Genomic DNA, 26,017 nt, shown 5'->3' with positions numbered 1-26,017 from the left:
TCCCCCCCTCCTGCCTGCCCTCCCCCCCCGCCCGCTCTCTCCCCCTTCTCCTGCCACTCTCCCCCCCTCCTGCCTGCTCTCTCCCCCCCTCCTGCCTGCCCTCCCCCCTCCCCTGCCTGCTCTCCCCCCCTCCCCTGCCTGCTCTCTCCCCCCCTCGCTGCCTGCTCTCCCCCCCCCTCCTGCCTGCTCTCCCCCCCTCCTGCCTGCTCTCCCCCCCCCTCCTGCCAGCTCTCCCCTCCTCCTCCTGCCTGCTCTCCCCCCTCTCTTGCCTGCTCTCCCCCCCTCTCCTGCCTCCTCTCCCCCCCTCCTGCCTGCTCTCCCCCCCCTCCTGCCTGCTCTCCCCCCCCTCCTGCCTGCTCTCCTCCCCCCGCCTGCTCTCCCCCCCCTCCTGCCTGCTCTCTCCCCCTCCTGCCTGCTCTCCCCCCTCCTCCTGCCTGCTCTCCCCCCCCCCGCCTGCTCTCTCCCCCCCTCCTGCCTGCCCTCCCCCCCTCCTGCCCGCTCTCTCCCCCTTCTCCTGCCACTCTCCCCCCCTCCTGCCTGCTCTCCCCCCCTCCTGCCTGCTCTCCCCCCCTCCCCTGCCTGCTCTCAGCTCTTGTTCTCGCTGGAATCGCGCCAGTTGTTGCTTTTCGCATTGTTTCATTTTAGTCGTGTGCTGAAATTCCGCTCTTGTTCCATCTCAAGTAATTAATTAGCCCAATTTCAATTTGAAATTTAACTCGAGCTCACTAAAAACTTGCCATCCCTGCCAAAGTGCTGACATGTGTTTTACCAGATATTCGTTACAAAAGTCTTTCAAACTAATTCCCAGACAAAAGTCAAGTACGGTGCACAAAACGCTCCGAACGCTGGTGAGTGGCCCGGAGTGCGGAGTCGCGCATGAAGAACGGAGAACGTGTTCTGGAGGGAAAAAGGGGATGCAAGATTATGGTGCGTTTTCCTTCAACCCCTTTGCCAGGCTCTTGGTTTTGGCCTTACTCTGGGAGGTCCCCAGCAACGTGTAGGTGAGGATGCTGTGTGGTGTCAGTGAATACCTGAGCTCCTGGATGACCTCAGACCTTCTTGAGCTGATGCCTCTGGGGGAATGTTACTGGCTTTGGTAGATGCGGTTCACAGAATCACAGAACGTTCAGGGTTGGAAGGGACCTCTGTGGTCACCCAGCCCAACCCCCTGCCCAAGCAGGGTCACCCAGAGCAGGCTGCACAGGACCTTGTCCAGGCGGGTCTGGAATATCTCCAGAGAAGGAGACTCCACAGCCCCTCTGGGCAGCTTGGGCCAGGGCTCCGTCACCCTCAGAGGGAAGAAGTTCTTCCTCATGTTCAGCTGGAACTTCCTCTGCTTCAGTTTGTGCCCGTTGCCTCTTGTCCTGTTGACCGAAGACAAGTACGAAGCTTTTATCCAGCCTACACAGCAACTTTCTGTTGCCAAATAAGAAAAAATGTAAAAAATAAGAGAGTAAATTATATCTGTTTACAACCTGTAAGTGCAATCTCAAGGTGGTACCATGGATGGTGTGCTCAGGCCCAGTTGTGCCACGGCAGGGTGGGATGGCTGCCACTCTCGTTAGGGGCTGTCCCTTTAAATGAGTGTCGCTGCTGCCTGACAGCATTTAAAACATTACCTTGTTAAATATTGCCTGTTTAATATACATTTCTGTGTGATTTGACAAATGGGTTTCTTCAGTTTAATGCGGAAGAGAAGCTAAATGAGTCAGTAAATGTTAATGTGTCCATGTTCTTCCTAGATAACTAGTTGGCCTTGGGACAGTATCAATAAGTGGCATTTATGTGATACTATGACTGTGTTAATTATGTGTAGACAAAATAATGAGTAAGCAAAGGTCAAGGACAAACGCAATTTCCCCAGAAATACGCACCAAAGAGCTTCTCATATTTAGGTCATTACCATTATTGAATATTCAGTGTCATTTAAATTATGTGCAATTTTTTTTTCATTGCTTATATTTTTAGTCCAGAAGATACTGAACAACTTCAAGGGCTGCGCAAATGTTTTGTAACAAAACTCAGCAAAACTTCAGCAGTAGCTGGACTATATTTTCTGCATACCTTGGTTAACTGCCAGGTGGAATTTGGGATTGATTTCTCGTTTGAGATGTAACCTTGTGATGGTTTTTTTCTAAATTTGAAATGAAGGAAATGAAAATGTGGCCATGCTGGCTATTAAACTGCTGAACCTTGAAACTCAATGCAAATCAAAACAAAATGCTCTTGGGACCGTAAATACCCAACTTTGCCCTAGCTCACTGGGCTGCTCATTGCCAGCGCACTTCTGAAAAGCAATGCTGGTAGCATGCTGGAGACTTCAGTCTTTGCCTTTTACTAGCAAGCCCTGAGTATAAATGCCTCTTTGGCAGAGACCCTTCCGAAATCCAGTGGTTTTTGTGACATGAGGCAAGAGGAAAACCTAGCTGATCAATACAGCCATTAATTAGAAGGAAAAGTTCGGTCATGATTTTTACTTCTAAACTTTTACATATTGACATCTGGCCAAACAGTTAAGAAGTCAATAAGGATCTAAAAGTTACTGTACTTTTAGGTTGCTTACTGAGAAATAGCAATTAAACCTGCTCTGTCTCCCAGGACCTCCTCTCACGGGTGTCTGGCAGCATCTCACTACCGAACAAGATGCTGTTCATATATGAAATATTCATGTTATGACATCAAAACATGTTGCATATTATTTCAGTGCGGCAGGCTGAAATTAGATTCACATTTTATTTTGCTTATAAATGCCTGTCAGAGTTACTAAATCAGTTTGTCTTTGCTGTCTTGAAATAGTGTCAGTTTGAATTTCCTTCATGCTGCATATTGTCTGGGGCAAAGACACATTACTGCTGTATTCAAGATGGAGCGCCTCGTATTCTTTAAAAAAAGGTGAAAAAGCCTAACAATTAAGATTTTTTTTAAAAAACTTGGAGGAGGGGTGGCATCTTGGGCCCCTTTTCAAGTGATAGAGAAACCACCAAAAGCCAATGCATCGTGATCTTTGCTTCCCCCTCCGTGCAAGCGTCGTGCACATGGTGCAGCGTCTATTATTTAATGGTTGTCGGGTATATAACCAGGCATTCTGGAGTCGAGCGCTGATGGAAGTAGACTACTGGGATTGTATGAGCTCCTCAATACAGCTGAGGAAGGAGCAGATGATTCCAGCTGCTGCAGTTGCTCTGCAAGCGTTCAGCTCAGGCTGTGGATGCTTGGTCCATGGGGCACGGGCATCTGCATCCTTCAGACTGGGCCAGTGGGTCCGAGAGGAAACCAGGGCAGAGACTTGGTCTGTCCCTGCCCGTGAGCTGTCTGTCACGCTGGTGGCATGGCACAAACCCCGCCGAGCAGCAGCTCCTGCAGACCACTCGCTGACATGCGAGAGCAGCTGACAAGGCTGTGACCTGGGCCGTTAAATCGGTAGGCAGGGGAATTAATTCACTGTTAGCTGCTTTGGCACAGTAATACTGCATTCATGCATAAACAATCTCATCTTAGTTATCCTGTTGCTAAAAAAAACAGCTTCTGTCCCCAGTCTACCAGACATTTGCATTAGAAATATCCTGTTGGAGAAGCTACACATGCTTGAAAACCTCTCTTATTTTCTTCCCTCCCTCTCTGCTGTGTCCCTGTCACCCAGCCCGCGCTCCCGGGCAGGTGCCTGGGCATGGCCGCTGCTCCGGCTCGAGGGTCTGCGCTTGTAGGCAACACAGTTCTTCTCAGAAGCCACTTTCAGTATTTTTTTAATTTTTTAATTTAAAGCCAGCTTTTTAAAGTTTAAATTTCCTCCTTTTCTGCTCTGCTACTAGCCTAAGTGTACTGCTGAAGTTTTTAATGCAAAAGTGCCACTGTCTTGCCATTTTCCCTGGATTTCCCTTGGTCTTTTAACATAATTCTTTTTAATTACTGCCAGTAGATTTTGTAAATTGAGGGTATGTAGTTTGTTGACATTGCTGTTTTCATTCATTGAATATAATTATAATGTAATTCATAATATATAATAATATATAGAATCAAAATGGTTTGGGTTGGAAGGGACCTTTGAAAGCCACCCAGTCCACCCCCCCTGCAGTGAGCACGGACATCTCCAACTGGATCAGGCTGCTCAGAGCCCCGTCCAACCTGGCCTTCAATGTTTCCAGGGATGGGGCATCTCCCACTGCTCTGGGCAACCTGCGCCAGGGTTTCACCACCCTCATGGTAAAAAATGTATAATAATAAAATTCATTTTGTTGGATATAATCCAAACAAGCATAGCAACTGGTGTATAAAGACTTTGGGTTGCTTTTGGGAATAGCTCCTGGGATCTCCAGGAGGTCTGGAGCAAGGCATAGACGCCGGGGGATGTACAGACCCAGCGCAGCCCCTGCCAGGGTGTTTGTTAGGTGCTGCACCGGGTCCTGCACGCTCCGCTCTCACAACTTGTCTCCTGCTATAGACTGTGATATCTTTTCAAGATCCCTGAAGTGCCTGTGTGCCTCCTTGGTGTGCTCCCAGTTGTTTTCAAGGACCTGCTTTTAAGATAAAATCACATCTGCAAAGCTCCAGCCTCGACAAAACCCCTGTACTGCTCTTTTCAAAAAGTGAGACTCTCGTGATGAGCTTCTGCATTTTCCGTTAGGAGAGGCTTTCTAAAAAGATTTTTTTGAATGATTTCCTGATAGCTGGCAATCTCCTGAATCATTTCTTATACAGAAATTGTTCTTGAAGGTGTTTTGTTCCGGTAACGAGTGCCACCCAGCTCGGTTTGGCTCGGTTTCCAGCCTGTACCTTGGAAAGCGGTGGTGTCTGTAGGACTGGCCTGAGGGGCCGGTGTGGTATTTCTTGCTCTGAAGTAGTGGGCAGGTCACCTCATCTTTTCTGTGCCTCTGTGTTTTCCTGCCTGGCTTTGTGTTTTTTTGTCTGTTCCTTTGGGGTTCGATAGTCTTTGAGCTGGAACAATGTGGCTGAGCTGAGCTCTGTTTTAATCCAATGATAAATAGTTAATTTTGGAGGTTTAGGTTGACAGCAAGCCACCTTGGAGTGTCAGACTGTGAGACTTTGGTTTCCTTCTATAATCAGATAAGGAAAAGATATTTCCTGTAAATCCTCCCCTCGTGTTCAAGTCATACCATTAGAGCATTAAGTCAGATACCTGACACCCAATTCCAGAGTAATTCTTGAGGAAAAAGCACATTATATTTTTTTAATGGGCTTCCCAGGACTTATTTTGTTTCTTCCCGATGAGTAGGAATTTTAGCATGTTCATCTGAATTCTGACCTTCAAATACACAAAGGCTTTTTTTAGAGCAAGAATATGGTTTTAAAATTATGTACCGTCCACGTGAATGTCTTCCTCTCTTCCCTTAAAATCCCCTTAGAGTGCAAGAATAGAACTGTTATAAATGTTCCTAAAATTCATCTGTGTGTTTGTTATGGACTACTTGCATCTTATAGAAATACTATTCATGTTCAGCCCGACCAGCACCGACCTTTGCTTTCCAAATGGCTTTATTTGGATTGTGTGCTGCCTACAATATAGTCGCTTCTCTTTATCTCTTTTTCTTGTGATTGCCAAGTAACATCAAGCAGATTGGAGAAACTTCTCGTAATGTACTGTGTGGCTTGCTATAACAGTCTCTCCCAAGCACCTTGGTTGAATAAATATCCATTGAATAACTGGAGAATGCATTCATATTCTTTTTATTTTGATTTATGTTCTATCTTCCTATCTGTGCATCTTCAAGAGTAATTGCCAGTTTTCACCTCCTACAGAGAAAGTATAATAGAGCTGAAGAATAAGTAAAATGTGCTCTGTTTCTCCCCCGTTCTTTTCTAAGGGAACCTTTATATTCCTACCCATGCCTACACTAATAATTTGCAAACTGAAAATCATAACCCCGTTCTCAGCTGGACTTGCTGTAAAAAGCTGCTCGCATGCTTTCCGTGTCTCCTTTCCTCGTGGCGCTTGCCAGCTGGAGCCCTGCGCATGTGGCCCATTCCCCTCTCTGAAAGAAATCCGTCCGACCCCGACGTAGTCAAGGTATCCCCAGTGAATACGAAGGTTGGAGCCAGTATGTTCCCGGTTACAGCAGCAGATTCCCGTGCGCTGCTGGTCTGATAGCAGCCAGGCTAGATGTCGTGCATTTTAATGACCCTGCCGGCGCAGCATCTCTCCGAGGATTACCGCGCCGTCTCCCCGTGATGGGTGGCAAGTTCCTGTCTGTCATCTGCTGCGGGATGCTGTTAGGGGTGACTGCAGTGTGAAATAGCTCTCTGCGTGTCGGTAAAATACCGCGTTAGGTTTGAAGACCCTCTTGAAGCGCCGGCTGGCATTGCTCTGCAGGGACCTTTTCTTAGTCTGAACAATGAGAAGGTCAGTTGGGTGCAGCACGATTTTCCCATCAATTAGTTCAGTCATACTTCTGACAAGCCATGTATAATCACACGTGTTTAACCTGAAGGTTACATGGCCGAGCGAGCTGTGTGACCTACAGATCATAGAGCTGAGAATTTCTTATTTTGTAAGCAAAAAATGTAATAGAGATTTCCAGTTCGTACCTAGCTGCTAACCAACCGCAGAAGTAAAGCATTTGTAATCTGGACCACCGTGCCTGGGTCTCCTACCTCACCCCTCAAGGAAATGAAACCAGAAGCACACCTTGCCTGTGAGCCTTTCCTTTCCATACTAAGCCAAAAACAAGCTCCAGGTGAGCTGATGTGCTGCTCACAGCAGGTTGCTTCTCAGCTTTCTCCTTTCCTGTGGTCGTGAGCGTTGGAAGATCTCACTGCATGCTGACAGGTACCTCGCTCACTGCAGATGGGTGTGGAGGGCAAGACACGCGAGCCCCCCCTCTCCCTCTGCTATTCTGCAGACTTCTGCCTTTGATCCTAGTTCAGTTCTCATCTGTAGTGCTGAGATACATCAGGCCTTGCTTGGGTTGGAGGGATGTGGTATAAAAGCGTGGCACGGGAAAAGTGTTCACACGCTAGAAAGTATTTTCAAAGCTGTTGGAGCATTTGATTTGGATTTATAAATTGCTAGAAAAAAGAGTTACGTGGTTGTCATTTGAAAATAACAACTTTTATCATAACAAAATGGCACGTTATGTGAGCCTGCAATAATTCTGCATCTTCGTGACTACCAGCAGGGAAAAAGTAGTCGGAAAATTACAATTCTACTTGAAATTCAGTATCTCTGAACACCCGAAAAATCCTAAAGATCTCATTTATGGATGCATTCAGTGCTACTTAAGCAAGAAATTCCTCCAGATTGTCCAGTGTTTATGCACTTTCCATTGGATCTATTCCCGTTTCAAATCTGTGAAGCTGACATATGTCATGGCGGGGTGCAAAAACCTCATTCAGAGGGAATTGAGACCTAAGTTTCTAATAATCCTTCTGGCACCATTTTTATCTTTATTGAGGAAATAATAAAAATTCAGCCATTTAGACTACTGAACTGCCCTCTTTTTGCAGAGTGCAGTTGTAGTTTTAATCAGTACATGCCTTAACAACCCTAGGAGGAATTCTTTATTTCTGTTGGCACAGCATGGTGTACTTTCTCCTTCCACTTGAAATAACGTTTCTCGTTATTTGCAGGATGAAGTTTGAAAAGTTTAATTATACAACGAAAAAGAAAGGGTCATAAACCAGAAGGCAAAAAATCTAGGCTCTTGCAGATTGATGTTGAAAGCTGCTTTAAACGGCTGAGGTTGGCCGTGATGTTCTGAGTGCTCACACCAAAGAACAGGTTACTGTTCTCTTGCTGCACTGTATTGCCACATAAATGCCTAATTTGACACTGATTAAGTGTTAGTTAAATTATCAGCCAGAGGTCTGACTTTTAGGTCAGGTGCTTTTCAGCAAAACTGTCCCATCAATTGAACTGCATCTCAGAATCCTGGGACTCGTTACAGCAGGGATAAAATCAGGACTTGATTCAAGATTGCTGACCACACCGAGACTACCAGCCAATTCACGTCATCCCAAATCCGCAAAACAGACACGGAATAAGTAATGAAACTTATGCTCAACGCGGGCTCTAATACAAGAAGAAATAAACATCATTACAAGGTCAGCGTAGCTAAATTGGTATCTTCGCTGTATTATAAGAAAGTAATGAGAAACACCTTCAGCCTCAAACAGAAGTCAATAGAAAATCAACAACCGGCGACCGCAGGCATCCTTCTCCTAGCAGGAACCAGGGGCAACAGGCAGATGCTCTGGAATAACGCAGACAAACACACAGGCACGCGCAGCCTTTAAGAAAAGGACAAACACATCCCAGTAAGCAGCAAAACCACCCGCTGCTGTTATTTTATGAATAGATGGTAGATTTGCCTTCTGCGTGTTGGCGAAATAATGAAGAAGTCCCAGGATTTTGAAGGCGTAAAATTGCAGACAATTTATGTTTATAGCTGTAGACGGCCACACAAGTGAAACTAAATTGAGTGCCGGATGGAGCTAAGAGGGGAGGGAATCAGAAATGCAGGTGAAAGATAAGGTTGTGGAAATTTCTCTCTCCAAAGCTAATCAGAACTAAGTACCCTGTTGCCAGCAGCAGGGAGAATGTTTCAGATAACAGATAGTGGTGGAAATTATGTAGGATAATTATGCTGGAAATAACAGCAAAGGGTGCATGTGCCGACTCAGGAAATTGTCACCTACTTCTTCCCTCTGTCATCCCAGCGTGGGGTACCTGCTGCCCAACTGGAGGGGAAAAAGCTCAGCCGTGGGCTGAGGGCAACACCTAACATCTAAGGTGGTATTCAAAATGTAAGCGCTCTAATTTGCAATTGTAAATCTCCTGTTATCAATTAATTTGCATTGTACAAGTAACCATCTGATTATCTTTGTGCATTGCTGTATTTACACTGCAATTTAATTGTAAGTAATTAGCATGTAATTGTGAGTAGTTATTTATACCTTGTAAAGAAAGCGATGTATTTATATGTAGTTAAAATAATTGCAGTTGGGAGCAAATCTTTTGACTTTTCTTCCTTTTCAACATGTCTAGCAGTTTCTATGGCCAAATTCGCTGTTGTCTAGACAAAGTTGGGTCTCGTTGGCTGGGTTGTCTTAGCTTTCTGCAAGCTGAGGCATGCGGAATTGCGTTTTGCTTCTGGCCTGTATTCGTTTTCCATTTTAAAATATTTTCTCTGTCTCCTAACACAAACCTGCCCCTCCTCCTTAAAAAGAGAATTTTTAATTGGAGAGAGTGCTGGGTCTCTCGAGTGGAAATCCCAGCACAGCCCATGAGGAAGTGGCGAGGCAGTGACCTCTGTTCTTGGCATGGATGAGTGCTTTCCATGTAGCAGCTCTAACAAAAAATATTACCCTATTACAGTAATACTACTGAGGGTATGCTTTATGAATGCCATCAAGGGCAATGGTGGCTTTCATGTCCAGTACTAGTAACGGTAATTTTATTCCCCTTGCTGCTGTCCTCACTCCCTCAGTCCTGCGTCACCTGGCTTCGAGTCACTCTGATGCCAGACTTCGGTCACAGCCCGTTTGCTGCCGGCCCGTCTCCAGCACTTGTCCTTGTGAAAGAGATCTAGCGTTTTCCGAGCAGTGCCACAACAGAGGATCTCTGACATCCAGCTAGGGGCTTTTGTCCCCTCTGACATGTAGCAGAAAGGATACCTTGGGTTTATCACAGCTCTGGGAAAACTCTTTGCTTCATTACATGTGCTGCAAGCTGTCTTCTGGGAAGGGTTTTGATGGAGCAGGGCGATGCCCCATGCTGCTGCTTGCTCAAGGGCAGTTCATTAGCATTTGTGTTTCTCTAATTTGAAGATCTGGGAGAATATTTTGGATTCACAAAACAGCTTTGAGTGGCACGAAGGACGGTGTTATCTCGTGGGATAGTCCTTGTCTCCTCTTGGGCTGCAGCTGCTGGATGCCTTGGTAATGAAGGGTTTTTCTTTGCTTTGCTGGTTAGACCCTGAGTTTAGTAAAGGATTTTATGTCTGCTCAAGGGAGAGTATCTTTTAACTTCTCATTGCTTGCTTCTGCATTTAACAAAATAGCTCCCAGCCATCCCACTGTCAGATTCATATTGTCTGGAAATGTTATGCCGTAGCAATCATCTCGTTACTGGGACTGATGGAGAAGCTCCGAGAGGTGCCACGTTTCAACTTCAGTTGTCTGCCTCATTTAGTGTTTCCCCATCCCAACATTTTCGCACAGGTCCAGTGGAAGGAGTGATGCGTGTTAATGACAACGCACCATGGGCAGAGCAGGTTTGCCCATGGCCCTACCGTCCCGTGCCCATCTGGGCACAGCTGGGAGGGTGGAAGCCCACCCGAAGCTGGGCAGGAGGAGATGGAGCTCTGTGGGAGCTGCCGAGACGAGGTGGCAGGCGGGGAGCATCGGGCTCTGCCTGGGGGGAGGAGAAGGGGCTCCCCAGGACGTAACCCCAGGGAGCAGGCACAGGGCTCTCGGGGGATGTGCTGCAGGTCAGGCTGCCCTGTTCACGGAAGGCTTTTTGCTGTCAAAAGGCTTTTGGGAACTGTAGAAGATGGTGGGGTGAGACGTTTGCTTGAAGGTAGTATCTGTCTTTCTGAGGATTAAACACAGGATTGAGTAAATTGCTCAAAAAGCAGGGCTAGGCTCTGAGTTTATTTATGTCCCTGTGGAGTTCCGTTTCTCAGAACTTTATTTTCTTTACCCTGGTACCTCCCACGCAGCTCCCTTGGTAAAGCTAATGATATTATGTAGTTAATACTTTGGCTTCCAGAAGATGTGAGCACGTACCTGGAGTTAATTACTGACCTGCGGCTTAGCGTCCTGCAGACAAGCCATCTTCATTTATATATAAGAACCATAAGTCCTGATACAAGAATTAGCAAACGTAAGGTGCTGAGAGGTCTCCAGGTGTATTGGGAGTAGTAGTTACTATTATGTCAGTTGGAGAAGCCTTGTAGCTAATGAGGCTCCTGTGAAACATTTTGCATGCTCTTGACCTCTGGAAGGTGGTCTCTAATATCTGCTGGTTTTCTCATGGATGCAAATAAGGATTAATAGGATTAATTTGTGTTTGGAAACATCTAGGAGTTGGCTCTCACTGGCTCATTTGGGTCTACTTTAACAGTGTACTTGATATTTATTTGCATGATTGGGTTGCAAGCCATGCACAGCGTATAGTGGTCAATTAAGGTCTAAAGCTGGTCAAAGCCGTAGAGGATATATAGATATATATCCTGCTCAAACTATAGAAGAGCACTATGAGATGCGCATTTTCCATTGTTGAGCTGTAGCAGCATATAGAGAGGATTTACTCTATGCAACCAAGCTTTACATGTTTGTCACTGGAGCTTTTGCGTTGGTGCGTTGGGTTGTTCTTGGCTCTTCCTTCCATTGCATTTGCCTGTTCCTTCTCTTCTATTTCATATATTTATACTTCCATGGTTTTGGTAGGTCTGTGAAAGGAATACTGAAGAGAAACAGGAACAGCTTATCTAGTAAATAAGCTGCTAGATTGTTTTCTCTCCCCCCGCCCCCATCCGTCTCTCTTAAATAACAACTTCTTTAGGTACTTGGCCAATTCCCTTGCTCAAAGCTCTGGGGAGGAACAGACAGGAGATGTTGCCCAAAAGAAACCCCTGACACCCCTCACTCCCACTTTTGAGATAGCCCAATGCTAATCATAAGCTGCTTAGCCTTTGAGGATGAAGTAATATCCTTCATGTTGTACAGATATTACAAAGTTCGCGCTATCAGCGTTCGTATACAAATATGTAAATAGCAATGTGTGGCTTCTGTAGGGGGGGAATTGGTTTTGTTTGTCAAGATGCATGTAAAATGGCTAGAAAGCCAGGTGAAACTCAGGTGGTCTTGTAGCATAGAATTGCAAGCAGCGTTCGTGTGGCTTAGTCCCTGAGCAGGTTTACCCCATGGAAATACTAGTTAAGGCATAGGTTTCAGTGTATTAGTGAGTTTATGACCTGTATAAAAATGTCAAGTCTAACAGCTGCCTGCTAAATTATTCAGCGTATTGATAGAACCATGACTTTGAGGATGGAGATATTGAGCTTAACTCTTTCAAGAGGAGCGGGGAGGGGAAGTGAATCAGCTGCGCTTGATTCCGGCGGGATGGTAGCCACATCCCTGGTGTTCCGTGCCACCGTAGAGCAGCAGATTCAAGTAGAATTGAAAGTGGGAGATAGGATTGATTTTGACACTAATGTGAATTTTAAGTGCGCTTTTAGTAGAACTGGCTAGAAAACCAGAAACCCATAAAAATGGGCTTACTTGCCGAATACTTGAGCTTTTTATTTTTTAAAAAAGGAAAAGACTATAGCAAACTTATTTTTTCAGGAAAAACAAATATACTTGATGAAATCAAAACTTCTAGAAAAAGTCTCTACTCCTTAAGATATTTGTAGAAAAATTTTGAGCTGCCTTGCTTTAATTTCTCTCCAGCGCTTGCTAGCCAGTGTTGTTGCAGTAAGAACAGAGGCTTCAGACAGAAAGCCAGAGTCTGATTGCTGGAGATGTAGCAAAACTGTTTTGTTCCTTGTTTTTTTACCTCTAAGCTGCACTTGACCCAAGGCTTTAGTTAAATAGATTATATAAAAGGTAACTGTAATGCATGCAGAAAGGAACAAAACTTCGGTTTTGTTAAAACTTGAATTTCTGGAAATTTGAAGTGTGTGAGTGCTTGTCTGGACAGAGCTAAATTTCTCAGCATCTTTCATGTGGGATATATGTGTGTATATATATATATAAAAAAAGATACGCAATGTATTTATACCTTCTTGTGAGATGTGCAAAACCTATTTTATACCATCTTACAGAGGCCGTATTATTTTTATGAAGAAGCATATTTACTTAAATGCATACGTAGCTACTGTTATACTTTCTGTCTGTACCTTCAACGTTAACATTTTAGACGCTGTGAACATCTTTTCTGATTTTCGCATTTTTCCACATTATGGGAAATTTGGTACTCTTCTTTTGGCTTTCAAAACATATTTTCACGTCACCAATCGTGGCCTGGCAGCCACAACAAATCTGTTTTACTACTAATAAACGTTCAGTGGAACAATGTAATTAACCAACTGGCTATTTTGCCGCGGAGGCTGCAGTGAAGGAAGCGGAGCTGCCGGGAGGGGATCACATCCTGCTCCAGACTGTTCAGGCTTCCCAAGCGCGTGCTGCCGGGAGCCGGGCTGGCCGGGCGGCATCCTGGAGCGTGGGATGCTACCGGCTGCGGACCTCCCGCGCTGCCTCCTGCACCGCTGCGGTGCTGGGCTGCGGGGTGGAAGCTGGAAAAAGGCACTGTAAATGATAAGGGTTCAGTTCCCTATTGATGAGGTGGAAAATGAGTGTGCAGTTTTAGAAAATAACCACCGAAAGCTTCTGGTTTTTGTCTCTTCTGAGATGTGCTCATCCGTCTCTGTGTCTCGGCCAGGTGTGAACCAACACCAGCCCTGCTGCAGCGTTGTTTCCACTTGTCTGTAGAGCAGCTCAGCTGCCTCCTATTTCTTGGTGAGAAAGAAGCTGCAAGTTTGTACCTTTTTTTTCCCCCATCCACAACAGAAGTTCTTTTGAAGCGCGGTTGTTTGTCCTTAGAACCAAACATCCTTTTCTTTTTACAGTTTCCTTTTTTTTTTTTTATATTCTGGCTGCGTAGCCCTCACCGACAGCACTGTAATGCAGCTCTCCTGCAGCCCGTGCCAATCTCCCAAATATCACAGAATCATAGAAAGTTTTGGGTCGGAAGGGACCCCCAGAGGTCATCTAGTCCCACCCCCCCCGCAGCGAGCAGGGACACCGTTAACTAGATCAGGGTGCTCAGAGCCCTGTCCAACCTGGTCTGGAATGTTTCCAGGGATGGGGCCTCCACCACCTCTCTGGGCAACCCGTTCCAGTGTTTCACCACCCTCATTGTAAAGAATTTCTTCCTTATATCCAGCCTAAGTATCAGTGGGATCGAAATGCACTCTAGCGATGTTTTGCTGTGCTCGGGATCAGGTGTGCTTCCCTAGGTGTTCTGCCTGCACCGCTGAAAACACGGCGTGGTTGGCTGAGCCTTTTATCCCGCTTCGTGGGATTCACTGTTGCCGAGTTCCAGTTTTGACCTTCACGAACAGGATTTTGTCTGCTCGTGTGGGGTGATTTGTGATCCTCGAGCGGGTCCGCCTGTGGCTTCCAGCCCTACTCCGTGCCTTTGATCTTCTTCCTCTACCCCGTGGGCTGCGTCAGCTGAAGAGATCGTCACCCCATCAAAACGAAGCTGCTGGGAGTATTAGCCTTTGAAAAGCACGGCGCTGGGAATGCGCGCTTTTTACTGAAGTATGGCCTGAGCTCCTGCTTGAGTTCTCGTGTCAGGTGCCGGAGGATCAAGGCAGGAGTACCTGTTACTGAGAACAGAAAAGAACTGAGCAGCCAAGCGTTGAAAAATACTGGGCTTTATATTCACTGTCCTTCTTTAAAGTGCTGCTCTTACCAAAACGATCAAAGAACTTTTCAGCCTTCTTTGTGTCTGCACCAGCTTTAGCACCCATGGAAGGAGACGTTGTGCTTGGCTGATGCTACGTGGACCACAGACTGCGTGAGACCTGGCCTGCTTTATGATAACACAAATTATCTCCATGTAAAAACACAGCCTGAAGGCCTGACTCTTCTCCACGAAGTCAACAATGACACAACTTAGTGCTGACATACTGATTTTTGTAAGCTAAATTCATGAATACTTTTAGATTACCCAGGGTGTAGGCGTAAGGACCGAGAGCCGCATGGGGTTTTTTCCTGCATCCTGTACATCTATTGATGTAGTCAGACTAATTGTGTGATGAAGGTGAATAGGATTAATAACGTAGAGGACATCATGGCAAAACTGATGAATCTGAAATAGGGGGAAATTGTTGAATTGATATGTTTGCAGCAGTGGAATACAATGAAGGGGAGTAAATTATACATATATTAAAAAAAAAAAGGAAAGGATTTTGGCAAATCCTATGCTTATGATATTTCCTTTTCTTTTTCTCTAATTTTCCCTGAAAATAATGCCTCTTATTCATGATGCTGCTGCAATAATTGAACCACTGGAAGGAGAGGAGGAAAAAAGCTACCCATATAAATTACTACTTGAGACTTGTTCTGTTTTGACAGATGTCAAGGCTGGGTAGCTTAGCTTGTTCTGCTGTTTGTATGAAAAGGGCTTGGTATCGCTAGGACGCAGACTAATAGCTTTCTGTGCTGCTGAATGTGGATAGATTACATTGCAACAGATTTATTTTTTTTTCTTTTTTTTTCCTAGTCATAACCTAGTGACTCTGAGCGAATAAACTGATAAAATATTCCCTAGGTCTTTTGCAGGTAGTTGCTGCAGGAGTGGGAAGGTAAAGGGGAAGAGGCAGCCTGCCTGCTGGCAGGAGGAATACTCGTGGCCTATTAGTGTTTCTGTTTAGATTTAGGAAAACTAGTTACAAAATTAGCTGAAATCTAGAGGAAGCAATTTGCCAGTGTACATTAAGCTCCTGTGATTTTACAGTTAGCATTTAGGGTGTGTGCGGGTTGTGTGCCTTCACTTAAATCTCTTCCTTCAAAGTATTTCAATCTTACTCTTCAGGACCTGCCTATTTTAATACCTTTTTATTAAAAAAACCATATGTAAATTGTGCATTAAACAGATGACACTACACTAAATCACTGGACTTTCTGGACTTTTGTCTCTGTGTGCTGCTCTCAGCTGTCATGGATGGGGGACAGGCTGATATCGGCCCCTTGCGTGGCACGTGCTCCTTCGGTTTATTTCAAATAACAAGTTTTCGCTCCGTTACTTCCATCAGCCTTTCTGGTTTTGTTCCTGCTCTTCAGTTTTTAGTTTTTACTCACCTTTATTTGCGGTCTGCTGTTATTAAATACGGAGATTTTTTGGATGTATCCATTAGCTTCATCCGTAAACTGAAAGCTTAGAAGGAACTTCTCCTGGAAAACTAAATGTTGGCGTTTCATCACCAGTTATTCATTATTGTCGGGTATTTTATGAATCCTTTGGAAGAAACCCCTGACTGAGATACAATTTCATACCATGGGTTTCTGATTAGTGATGGAATTGCCCTGAACAAGAAATCCTGAAGGCTGTTTCCTGGGAAGCGAGCGTTGTTGTACCCCAGTCGCTAACGACATTCTTCTGCGCTTGGGAAGTTTTTGTGAGGCTTTTGCTGTTGTTGTGGATACTATGATTTTTATTACACTTTCTTGCTTTCCTTGCTGTGTCCTGCTTAGAGCAGACTGAATAAGGTAAAACTTTTTTTTTTTTATAGTTCTCCGCTGAATATGAATACTACAAGCTATTGGCAGTTCATGTATCAGTTTCCTATTCTCAAAATACTGTATATAAACACCTTTTTTAGCTGGCTGTTAAGGTCAAGGTGGCTTTTGTGGGTATTGCTTCTGGCTTTCCCTGGTGGCATCCAGGACTTGCTAAATTGATTGTCTTGAAGACTGATTATACAACAGTTCAGTTTAGTTACAATTCCGCATTTTTAAAAGCAAGGTTTTTCTCAAGGCTGTAGAAGTAGAGGCATTTCCTTGGATGTCCATTGCCGTTCCACCGAGTGCTGCTCTTGGAGTGAGATGCTTGCTCTCCTGGCTTCATCCTGGGCTGTGAGTGAGCCTCCAAGACCAGGAGCAGCGTGATGATGTGCTTCTGCTGATTTTCAGAGCATTAATAAATGGAACTACAACAGCTCATAAGCTGTTGAAACTTCAGGTCCACTCCTTCATTCCCCAAGACTTCAGAGAGCAATGGGTTAAAAAAAAAACTTAAAAAAAAACTTAAAAAAAAAAGCACTGCTTTTTATCGTGAGGCACCCTTGAGATGAGCAGGCTCACCCTGTCTCATCCAATGTTGCAGGGTGGAGATTTTTTTGTTTGGTGGTGTCACTGTCGTGCCTTCACAGAATCACAGAATCACAGAATGGTCGGGGTTGGAAGGGACCTCTGTGGGTCATCCAGTCCAACCCCCTGCCGAAGCAGGGTCACCCAGAGCAGGCTGCACAGGACCTTGTCCAGGTGGGTCTTGAATATCTGCAGAGAGGGAGACTCCACAGCCTCCCTGGGCAGCCTGGACCAGGGCTCCGTCACCCTCAGAGTGAAGAAGTTCTTCCTCATGTTCAGATGGAACCTCCTCTGCTTCAGTTTGTGCCCATTGCCCCTTGTCCTGTCACTGGGCACCACTGGAAAGAGTCTGGCCCCGTCCTCCTGACACCCACCCTGCAGATATTTATAAACATTTATAAGGTCCCCTCTCAGCCTTCTCTTCTCCAGGCTAAAACAGCCCAGCTCCCTCAGCCTTTCCTCGTGGGAGAGATGCTCCAGTCCCCTCATCATCCTCGTAGCCCTCCACTGGACTCTCTCCAGTAGCTCCTCATCTTTCTTGAACTGGGGAGCCCAGCACTGGACACAGCACTGTAGATGAGGCCTCACTAGGGCAGTGTAGAGGCGAAGGAGACCCTCCCTCGACCTGCTGGCCACACTCCTCCGAATGCACCCCAGGATCCTCTGTTCATCTAATGTTGATCTGTGATAGTTTAATAAAGTAACATAAATATTTCATACCATTGCTTTTTTATATAAAAGAATGGGGGTAGGCACTGGGAGGTGTATATTTTGTGGTCGGTGTAGACATGTTTGACTTCAAAACCCTCTGCAGACTTCATCTGTCTGCGCTGTGTGACTTGCGTAACTTAGCAATTTTTACAAGAAGCCAGCTTAGAAAGCAGGAGACCTTATTTTTTAGAGAACATGGTGTTGAGGGAGTATGTGGGCGATCTGAAATGTCTTCTGGTTTGCAAGGACAAGGAACAAATTAAGAAGAAGAAAAACAAACAATTTAGTGGTGATGGAGCTGTAGCCCTAGCAAGACTAGACTGTGGGCGTACATCCATTTTAGCTTGTTGCAGAAGTTTGTTCCTCAATACATAAGGTCATAAAAATCTCACAGTGCTGAGGACTGGAAGAGAATCTTGCTAAAAGTTTAAAATGTTTTACTAGCAGTAAATATTGAAGGCCTTCATTAACAGCAATCAGGGGCCTAGCTTGCAAATAAGCACTAAATTGTCACCTCAGATAAAAACTGAATGGTAAAACATGCAAAATTAACCATCAAGGTTGCAAGTTGTGTAGACGCTAATTAGTCAGTACCTGATTTTTTTTTTTTTTATCACTGACCTTTCTTGTTTGGTATTTTGTAATTGGCTACAAATGATTAGAGATATTTCTGATCACTTATAATTTTCACTTCTGGCACTTCAATCCCAGTAAGAAAAGATTTAATATAACAGAGTGATAGGAACAAGAAATGAAGGGGAACTAATGGTCCCCTCCCTTCCCTGGCAGATATAGCCTGCTAGCTTCTGCTTGCTCTTTGACGCAAAGAATCACTGGGATGTGACATTGAACAGCAGCCTTCGCGTCATGCCCTTCAGCTGAGGCAGGCTTTTGGCCAAGTAGGAACTGGAAAAGGAAGTGCAGAAATACAGAAGTATTAGAAGTTCCCATGTGTTTCTGTGAAGCTGCGGTGGACTCTTTTCGGGGTCACCAGCAAGCAGAGTGGCTCACGGGCTGGTGGTGGTTTGGAGAGCTCATGCAACCTCTGCTTCCTGGGGAGAAGGAGTTAAACTCTGGTCTTGTACAGCATTAGAGCTACTACAGAGGCTCTTGACATCTCGTTAAAAATTAAGAAGATAATAAACCTGTAGCTTACAGTGATGGTGAATAAAATGAGGTTATTTTCTTAGTGAGGAGCTGCTACAACCCATCCCCTTCTGTTGCTTGGAAAACAAGCTGTAGTGGACTGCAAAGATGTCGTTATATCTTGGTAATGAAAACACACGTGCAAAACACCTGACTGTTTCTGAAGTGGATTTTGGCTTTGTGTCATCAAAGCCTGACAAGTTCATTTAAAATAACCTTTGGTAAGTGGCTGGGTTGATGCACTATATGCAAATGAGCAAAGGATCTCTTAATCAGCAGTTTGGAGAGAGGAGAGTATCACTCCCAGACAATGCAAACCAATTTAATGCATTTCATTACTTTGCGTTTAAAGTACAAAGGTGATGAACACCTCATCCTCTTGGAATGCAGTCTCCTGTAGTCATTCTGGGCTTTTTACTGATACGTGGACTCTTCACCTGTATCTCTATGGGAAAATAGCTTTGAAAGAACACCTTTTTTAAACAGGTGCCCCCTCTCCACGTACAGTCAGTAAGCAGTTGTTCTGAGCCTATTCTGATGGAGGGGGGAAGCCCATTTTAAGTAATAGAAGGCAATTTTAAAGGTTATGTAGCTTACAGGTTCAATTCATGAACCAGCTGGTGAGCCACTTTGAGATTTCTTTGACAATCTCTCCAAAGAATTCTGGTGTCTAAAGATTATTTTATTATCAATATGCAGTCATGCAGGTCAATGTTCTTTTCATTTGCGAAGCAAATGGCATCAAACAAATGGCATTGTAAAGCCTAGAAATCCAATATGAATGTGTACTGCTCATCCCCACTTGATGAGACCAAGGTATTATGCTACCTCGAAATAACACTTTGAAATATTTAATTTTCACTTTTTTGTTATAATAAACCGCATGGGATCTCTATTTTGACAGTGTTTTACTTTGAAGTTAAACCTATCAAACCCTGAGAGAGCTATGATGGTGATTAGGCTTTCTGAGTTTTTCCTCCATGAGATAGATTACACTTGCAAAACGCTTTTGGCTGACTCACTAAACAATGTTTAAATGCACAGGAAACGCTTCTGTGACAAATGCGTACTGCATTTATATTTCAGCTTCAGAAAACTGTGTCTTTTCCGTTTAGCTCCCATAATCAGTCTGTTGTGTTAATAACAATGTTTGAATTCACGAGCAGGAGGCAAGCCAAGGATTCAGATGCTGCTGAGGAAGGGCTGCACCGCGGCTCCGCTGCAGCTGGGAGATGATGCCGAATCGAGCGTGGGCTGCTGTTGTGCAAGATGTGTGCCTCGGCGAGGAAATGACGGGGCTGACGCTTCGTACCATCTTTGCTGGACCGCTTGCTGGTCATCTGTTGATCTAGGTAGTAAAGCTGGGTGATGCTTCAGAGTTAGTGCCCTCTCTCTTTGTTTATGAGAGTACGGTAGAGGTGGGTGGGCGGGCATGGGCTTCGCTCTGAGAAATGCCCTCCAGGAGCCAGAACACGGACGGCAATAGGAGCAGTTGCAGGGAGTGTCTTTCCTCACGGAGGCTGCTAGGACTGCTGGGATTGAAAATAAGCAAGAGCAGGTTCAGATGCACTTGATTATTTAATAACCTATATTAATAAATTAGCCCATAGGTTAGCAGGCTTGTGGTTCTCACATTCCTTTAGCTTGTTGTTAAGCGAAGAATGTTGCGGTGATAGAAAGTGAAAGGTTTGGAGGATATCAAGTTCGCATTAGAAAACAGAAGCAGGGAAAGCTCCTAAACAGTTTGTAGGGGTGTTCACATAAAGACAAATCTGCCAGTCTGAGGGCTTCTGGACTGCCCAATTTGAGACTGGAGTGAAGCAGAGAGAGGCAAAGCCTCGTAGTTTCCTTGCTTTAAAGACAGTGAGTTTGGAAGATAGGACAAGACTAGTCTATGGCTTGGCAGGCAATGCAAACAGTGCCAGAGCAGGCTGGTTCAATAAACCTAAGCCCAGAATAGAGCTAGGGACAGTAAGAAGCTGAAAAAACATCTGCAAAGGAGTTGTTGCGTGTTTGAAGTGACCGAGGGAAAATTTGGGGTTGGGGATTCGGGGCCTGATGCATCGATAACGTTCCTGCCATCGACCAGGCTTGATTTCCTCCCCTAGAGAAACACCATCACCCGTACTCTGCAGTCGTGCCTCACACAAGTACTGTGGGGAAAGACGCATTAGGAGTGTTGGTATTTGCATATTATGCTAAAAAGCTTCCAGGTGGGAAATGCACCTCAGCTTTCTGTGGGATCGCTTCTTTCAGCTCAGTCTGCATTAGTGTGTCAATATAAACTCGGAGTGTATTGTATGGATTTCTGCTGGCAGCAGACGAGAGATCCGCACCTCTTCAGGCTCTCATCAGTGCTGCCGGTTGCCAGCTCCCAAGGAACTGCCTCCACCTGAAAAGCAGACTTTTTCATGCAATTATACAGTATTTCTGTGAATTGAAGTGGTGCCACTCAATTTTTTTTTCCTATCCTTAAGTGGGTTTTTTTTTCCTTGAAGTATGCGCTATTCCTTTACATGAAATGAGGGCTGTGCAAAACTGAATTTCTTTTTAGGTTTCTTGGAGGTTACAGCTTTGAGAACAACTGGAGTGGCGACTGGGGAGCCACATTAAAAGAATGTTGTTGCCTTTTCCTTTGGAGACAACTTCATATCCGTGTTCTGAAGTTTTTCTTTTCAAAGCCTTCTGTTGACAAGGGATGCAGAAAATTCTGAAGCTGCTAAATTCAGATTTTAGTGTGCTGTCACCTAGGGGAGAACACACTGGCTGCTTCCCTCGGTACCTGTTCCAGTCTGTTCTTCATTTGGGGTGAAGGTGTGTGTTGGCCTGGAAGCTGTGGCCAAAGGCTCCAGGCTGGGGGAGGTATTTTATGATTTAGTAAAATTGCTTGGGCACTGCTGGATGTTTGGGGGTAATGTAATTTAAACACTTTAGGTTTTCAAGCCTGGAAATCCAGGTTCAGTGCGGCTTATGAGGATAATGTACAATTACTTTTATCACTCTCTGCAACAACGTGACTATAAAGAGCAATGTTCAGCCTTTTACAATTATTATGGGATGGAACACTGTACTGAAAGTAAAACATTCCGAGTTTGCCTATTCCCTGGTTTTCAAGTCAATACCTCTCTGCCAATGCAAAATGTTTTAAAAAATTGTCCACAGAAGTGTTTCTGCTGTTGGAAGCTGATATTTCTGAAGGATTTGAGTAGGTACATGCTACTGGTGTGAGCTGTGACGTAGACAGAAGTCATAATGTATAGTTTTTTTAACCAGTCACCTGTTCCTTCTGCCCCAAAATTATTCAGTATCCAAAGCACTCGATGGGCGCGCGGGAGATGGGATATCCCGCTGGAGTGAATGCCCAAACCATGTGAGCAGCTCCAGCAGAAGACAGCAGTAATAGGCTTCGCAGCAAAGGGATTGTGGGGGAAGAGAAAAATGAAGATTTGATCCAGGCTCCCACGAGTGCCAAAAAAACCCACCGTAGCTCAATCATGCACACAAGCATGACAAGGATTTAAAAAAACACCCCAAACCCAAACCAAATGCAGTTCTGAAGGTTGCGTGACAGGTGTTTTGAGAGAAACCTCTCTTCTGCTTTGGCATGCTGCCCTGTGTGCCCACGTAAGTTCAGGGATGCTGCAGAAAGGGGTAGGCAAGTAGAGAGAAGATCAGAATTTTCAAAGTGAAAAAGTGATCATTTTTTCATCTTTGTTTTCAGCAGCAAGGGATGGATTCGTAGGTGTCTAAAAATATGTAGCAATGTTGGTGTTAGAGCGTTTCTTAACTTGTGCAAGTTGTTCTCCTAAACTTTCTGTGACTGAAGTGAGAAGTTGAACAGTTACAGTAAATAAAGTAATATTTTGATTGGTGTGAAACCCTTCATTTCTTCTTGATGTCTAATTAGCGTAGCTCTGAATGTCAAATATTTATGCGCTCTACGCAGCGCTGTGCTCACTTCGGTGGGGCTCCATCTGGCTCTGCCTTCCCTGAAGCCTGTTCCTCTGTGAAGGAGCTTGCCCGTGCCTAGCACTGGTGCTGGATCCCACCTGCTGCCCATCAGGTCGTTTGGACTGGGAGGGAGCTCCTCCTTCCAGCAAATCTGGGTGGTAAAACCACAGATGAGTCAGGCTGTTGACTCCTTTCACTTCGTGAGGGTAACTGTGAAGCCCCGGCTGAGGAATGTCACACCAAGTCCTTACTAAAAGCTGCTGTCTGCTTGCAAGGGGCACAGATTCGATAAATGAAGCCATAATATGCCTGTAGACTAGCAGCAATGTAATTCCCTAGCACAAGATCTCCCACAGCAAAAATGGTAAGAGAACATGGCGTCAAAGCCTTTTGAATTGTTGGGGACTTCGGCAGCAACAGTAGTAGAGACTTGAACAGGAGCAGGGGAGGTCCTCTGGATGTGACTTCTTCATCTCGAGTTCTAACGCAACCTACAACCATTCGGTCAGAAAATGGATGATCAACACTTACCTTTAGGCCAAATGTCAGACTTTTTTTGTGCCTCTCCTATTGGGGATGTGTTGATAGTGAAAAAAAATCTTATATTTCTTTGTATATTTGCTGCATTGTGGTGCTCACCCAATGCTAGCTTTGTAAACGTATCTTCTGCATCTACCATCTGTATTCTGTGTGTCCCATAGCCAGCTACTGAACACGTGAAGCCATGTGATTAAAAACATGTATTGATCAGGTTTCCTGTTGTTTCTCTGCTTGCCAAAATTTGATTAATTAGTAGTTTGGATGATCTAATGGTTTTACTAGAACTGCTTGGGAAACATCTGTGCTTCAGCCCTTTCTTTGGTGTTCAGGTTGGTTTATTGTCAACTGAGAGTTGCACTGATTTAGCAGCGATGAGGGAAGGCTGGGTATTTGTGCTGGCTTTGGGGAACCAAGAGCATTTGAGCAGTGGGGGAAGATGGGGATTTGCTGTGAGAGGCTTTAGCAGCTGAAAGTGTTTATCAGCCCTGAGTGAAGTCATCAGAGTTGAAAAAATAAGGGTCAAGTAGCCCCAGCTGGATGAGCAGAGCTCCAGTGTAATGTGCTGAGTCTGCAGTGAGCTGGTGGATGGTGTGTGGTGGCTGGGGGCTCTTGGAGACTGCGATTGTGGTGGAGCAGGGGGAAACGGATCAAGCAGTGGAAAAATTCTAGAAAGTATCTGCCCAGTTTACTGCTCTTATCTTGTGGTGCTTTGGAAATGGCAAACTAAAAATAACTGAAGACAGCCTTTTTCTTTGCAAATTAAGTTAATGTGGATAAAAATTAATTTAATGACTTAAAATATCAGTATAGCTGACTTTCTGTATGAATTTCTACTTTCAGTTACTGGAAATTTGACTGAAGTCTACATATCATGTACTGAAGAAGGTAACAATTCTTTAATACTAATTTTGGTTTGTTGGTGATGTTCATTTCTTTTCTTTCCTAATGTCATTGCATTGAGTATAAAATTTTTCTTTGCATTGTTTGTGCCTTAGACTAAAGAATCTGCTCCTTAGATTCTCAGTACATTGACAGTGGGTTTTGTTTATGTTTTTTGAGAAGAATATCAGAGGTCTCCATTTAAGTTCTTAGGGTGTATATTTTCCATTTAGGTAATTCTATATAGAAGGCTTATAGCAAACATGGAGCAGGTTGCCTTCAGCAACCTGTTTTTGTAGATGTACTGTTGTTTGAAAGAATGTATGTAACTTAAAGAATCTTTTACAAAAGGTTATTGATATGTTTTTATCAGTGGTGTTTTTGTCTGGTTTGGCTCTTATTTTTCTTGTCAAGAGATTTTAAAAATTGGTGTTTAGTCATTGAACGATTGACTCTGCAGTTGACTTAGCCAAACGAGGCATGTCTGAAACTCAGATTTTCTTAATAGTGTCTCAGCTTGAATGTCCAAAGAAATCAGTATTGTTAGCAGAGAGGTGGGTTTTGTCCTATATATCCTGAAATTATTTTGTGGGTTTCTTTTCTGGAGCAATGTCAAGTATGAAACATAGATGTAAGTGTGAAATAATTTGCTCATTGGAGTGTCCTGCTCTGGCCCAGTCAAGAACACAAGGCAGTGCCTTTCTGGCTGTGCTTTCCTCTGCATCCCTGCTACGTTGCTTTTGTCCTGTCCCAAAAGTGCTCTGCCAAGCCTGGCTGCCATGTAGGCAATCTGCACAGATAAATTGCTATCAAAGAACAACGTGCTTTTGAGTGTGAATTATGTTCTTTCCAAAGGAGAACAAAATCTTTTATGTTTTAAAAAATAAATGTGGTCTTCCTTTTCGTCTTAGACTTTATTGCCCTGTCTATTCAGAGAGGTTACAGGTGCCTTCTGATCAAAATGCTTCATTTCTTAATTCTTCTTTTCCTTGGAGTAATTCAGAAGTTTCTCTGCAGTCCTGGGTGGTGTTTACAATGAAAACTGAATTACTGCTGCAGATTAAGTAAACTATTCTTATTCAGCTTGGGCCTTCTTGAATTTGCAAAGCTATCTTTGTGTGCGGTTTTCAAAGACAGTATGATAGATTTTGTGATATATCACTTTCTAGTGGTCTGAAAGGAAAAGCTTATTTCTTAATATAAAAGATTACTTTGAATAATGGACTCCTCATCCCTTTGGACAGTACTCCTAAATTAGCCTCAAAGTCCTTTCTCAGGTGAAATCTCGTTTTCAGGTTCCCCATAGTAAAAAGGAGATACTGATGCCCGTTTCATTTGGAAAGTGTTTTCTCAATCTGCTGATGAAAAGTACTTCTGAAGAGTTAGGCAACCTTGATTAATTGAGCCTGAATAAGAAGTGCAGGATCAAATCTCAGGATATTATTTTTAGGCTGCAGACTTGTGTTCTGCATTCCAAATCCTTAAATGCCAGTTTGATAGCGAGCGTGAAGGACTGGAGGAGACAGCTATCTGCATGCTAGTGGCTCGCAAATGCTGACACCATTGTAGGCAGAAGAATGGAAATTACTCTGTGTTTACAGAACAACGTAACTATTTGGTAAACACTTCTCATTAGCAAGAATGGGATCGGAATTTGTGTTAAATGCCTCAATTCTGTGATACAACTGGTGTGGCTTTTGTAGTGAAGTGGTGTTTAAAAGGAGATAAGTGCTGATGAGTACTTAGCCAGTAGGAGTGCTTAAGAGGTCATTGATGCGAGGTGTAATGTTTAGGTCTGGTGACAAGACCACAGGCCAGTTGTGGTGGGTGGGAAGGGGAGGTCAGAACAGCAATCTGATCTAAGCCTCCCAGATGTCCTGAGCAGAGAACTTGTACAAACTGTGTGTGTCTAAAATCCACCCCTCGCTGATGGGACTCTCCAGCATCCCTTGAG

The 26,017-nt window shown here is 44.4% G+C and overlaps 1 protein-coding gene across 4 annotated transcripts in view; it reads left to right on the top strand.

The window, feature by feature from the left end:
- LOC104331265 (contactin-4) overlaps window positions 1-26,017 on the top strand; it is a 354,067-nt gene that overhangs the window by 17,462 nt on the left and 310,588 nt on the right. For 3 of the 4 annotated variants that reach the window (XM_075432608.1, XM_075432604.1, XM_075432606.1), the window contains one exon: window positions 24,025-24,069. The gene's annotated coding sequence lies outside the window, so the exon portion shown is untranslated. Of the gene's footprint in view, window positions 1-20,028; window positions 20,046-24,024; window positions 24,070-26,017 lie in introns of those variants that run through there. The other variant, XM_075432605.1, reaches the window with a different exon arrangement.

The sequence above is a fragment of the Opisthocomus hoazin genome, chromosome 11 (assembly GCF_030867145.1).
Source record: "Opisthocomus hoazin isolate bOpiHoa1 chromosome 11, bOpiHoa1.hap1, whole genome shotgun sequence".
NCBI classification, from domain to species: domain Eukaryota; kingdom Metazoa; phylum Chordata; class Aves; order Opisthocomiformes; family Opisthocomidae; genus Opisthocomus; species Opisthocomus hoazin.
The sequence above is the reverse complement of the archived record's forward strand: the minus strand, read 5'-3'. Positions and strand labels throughout refer to the sequence as shown.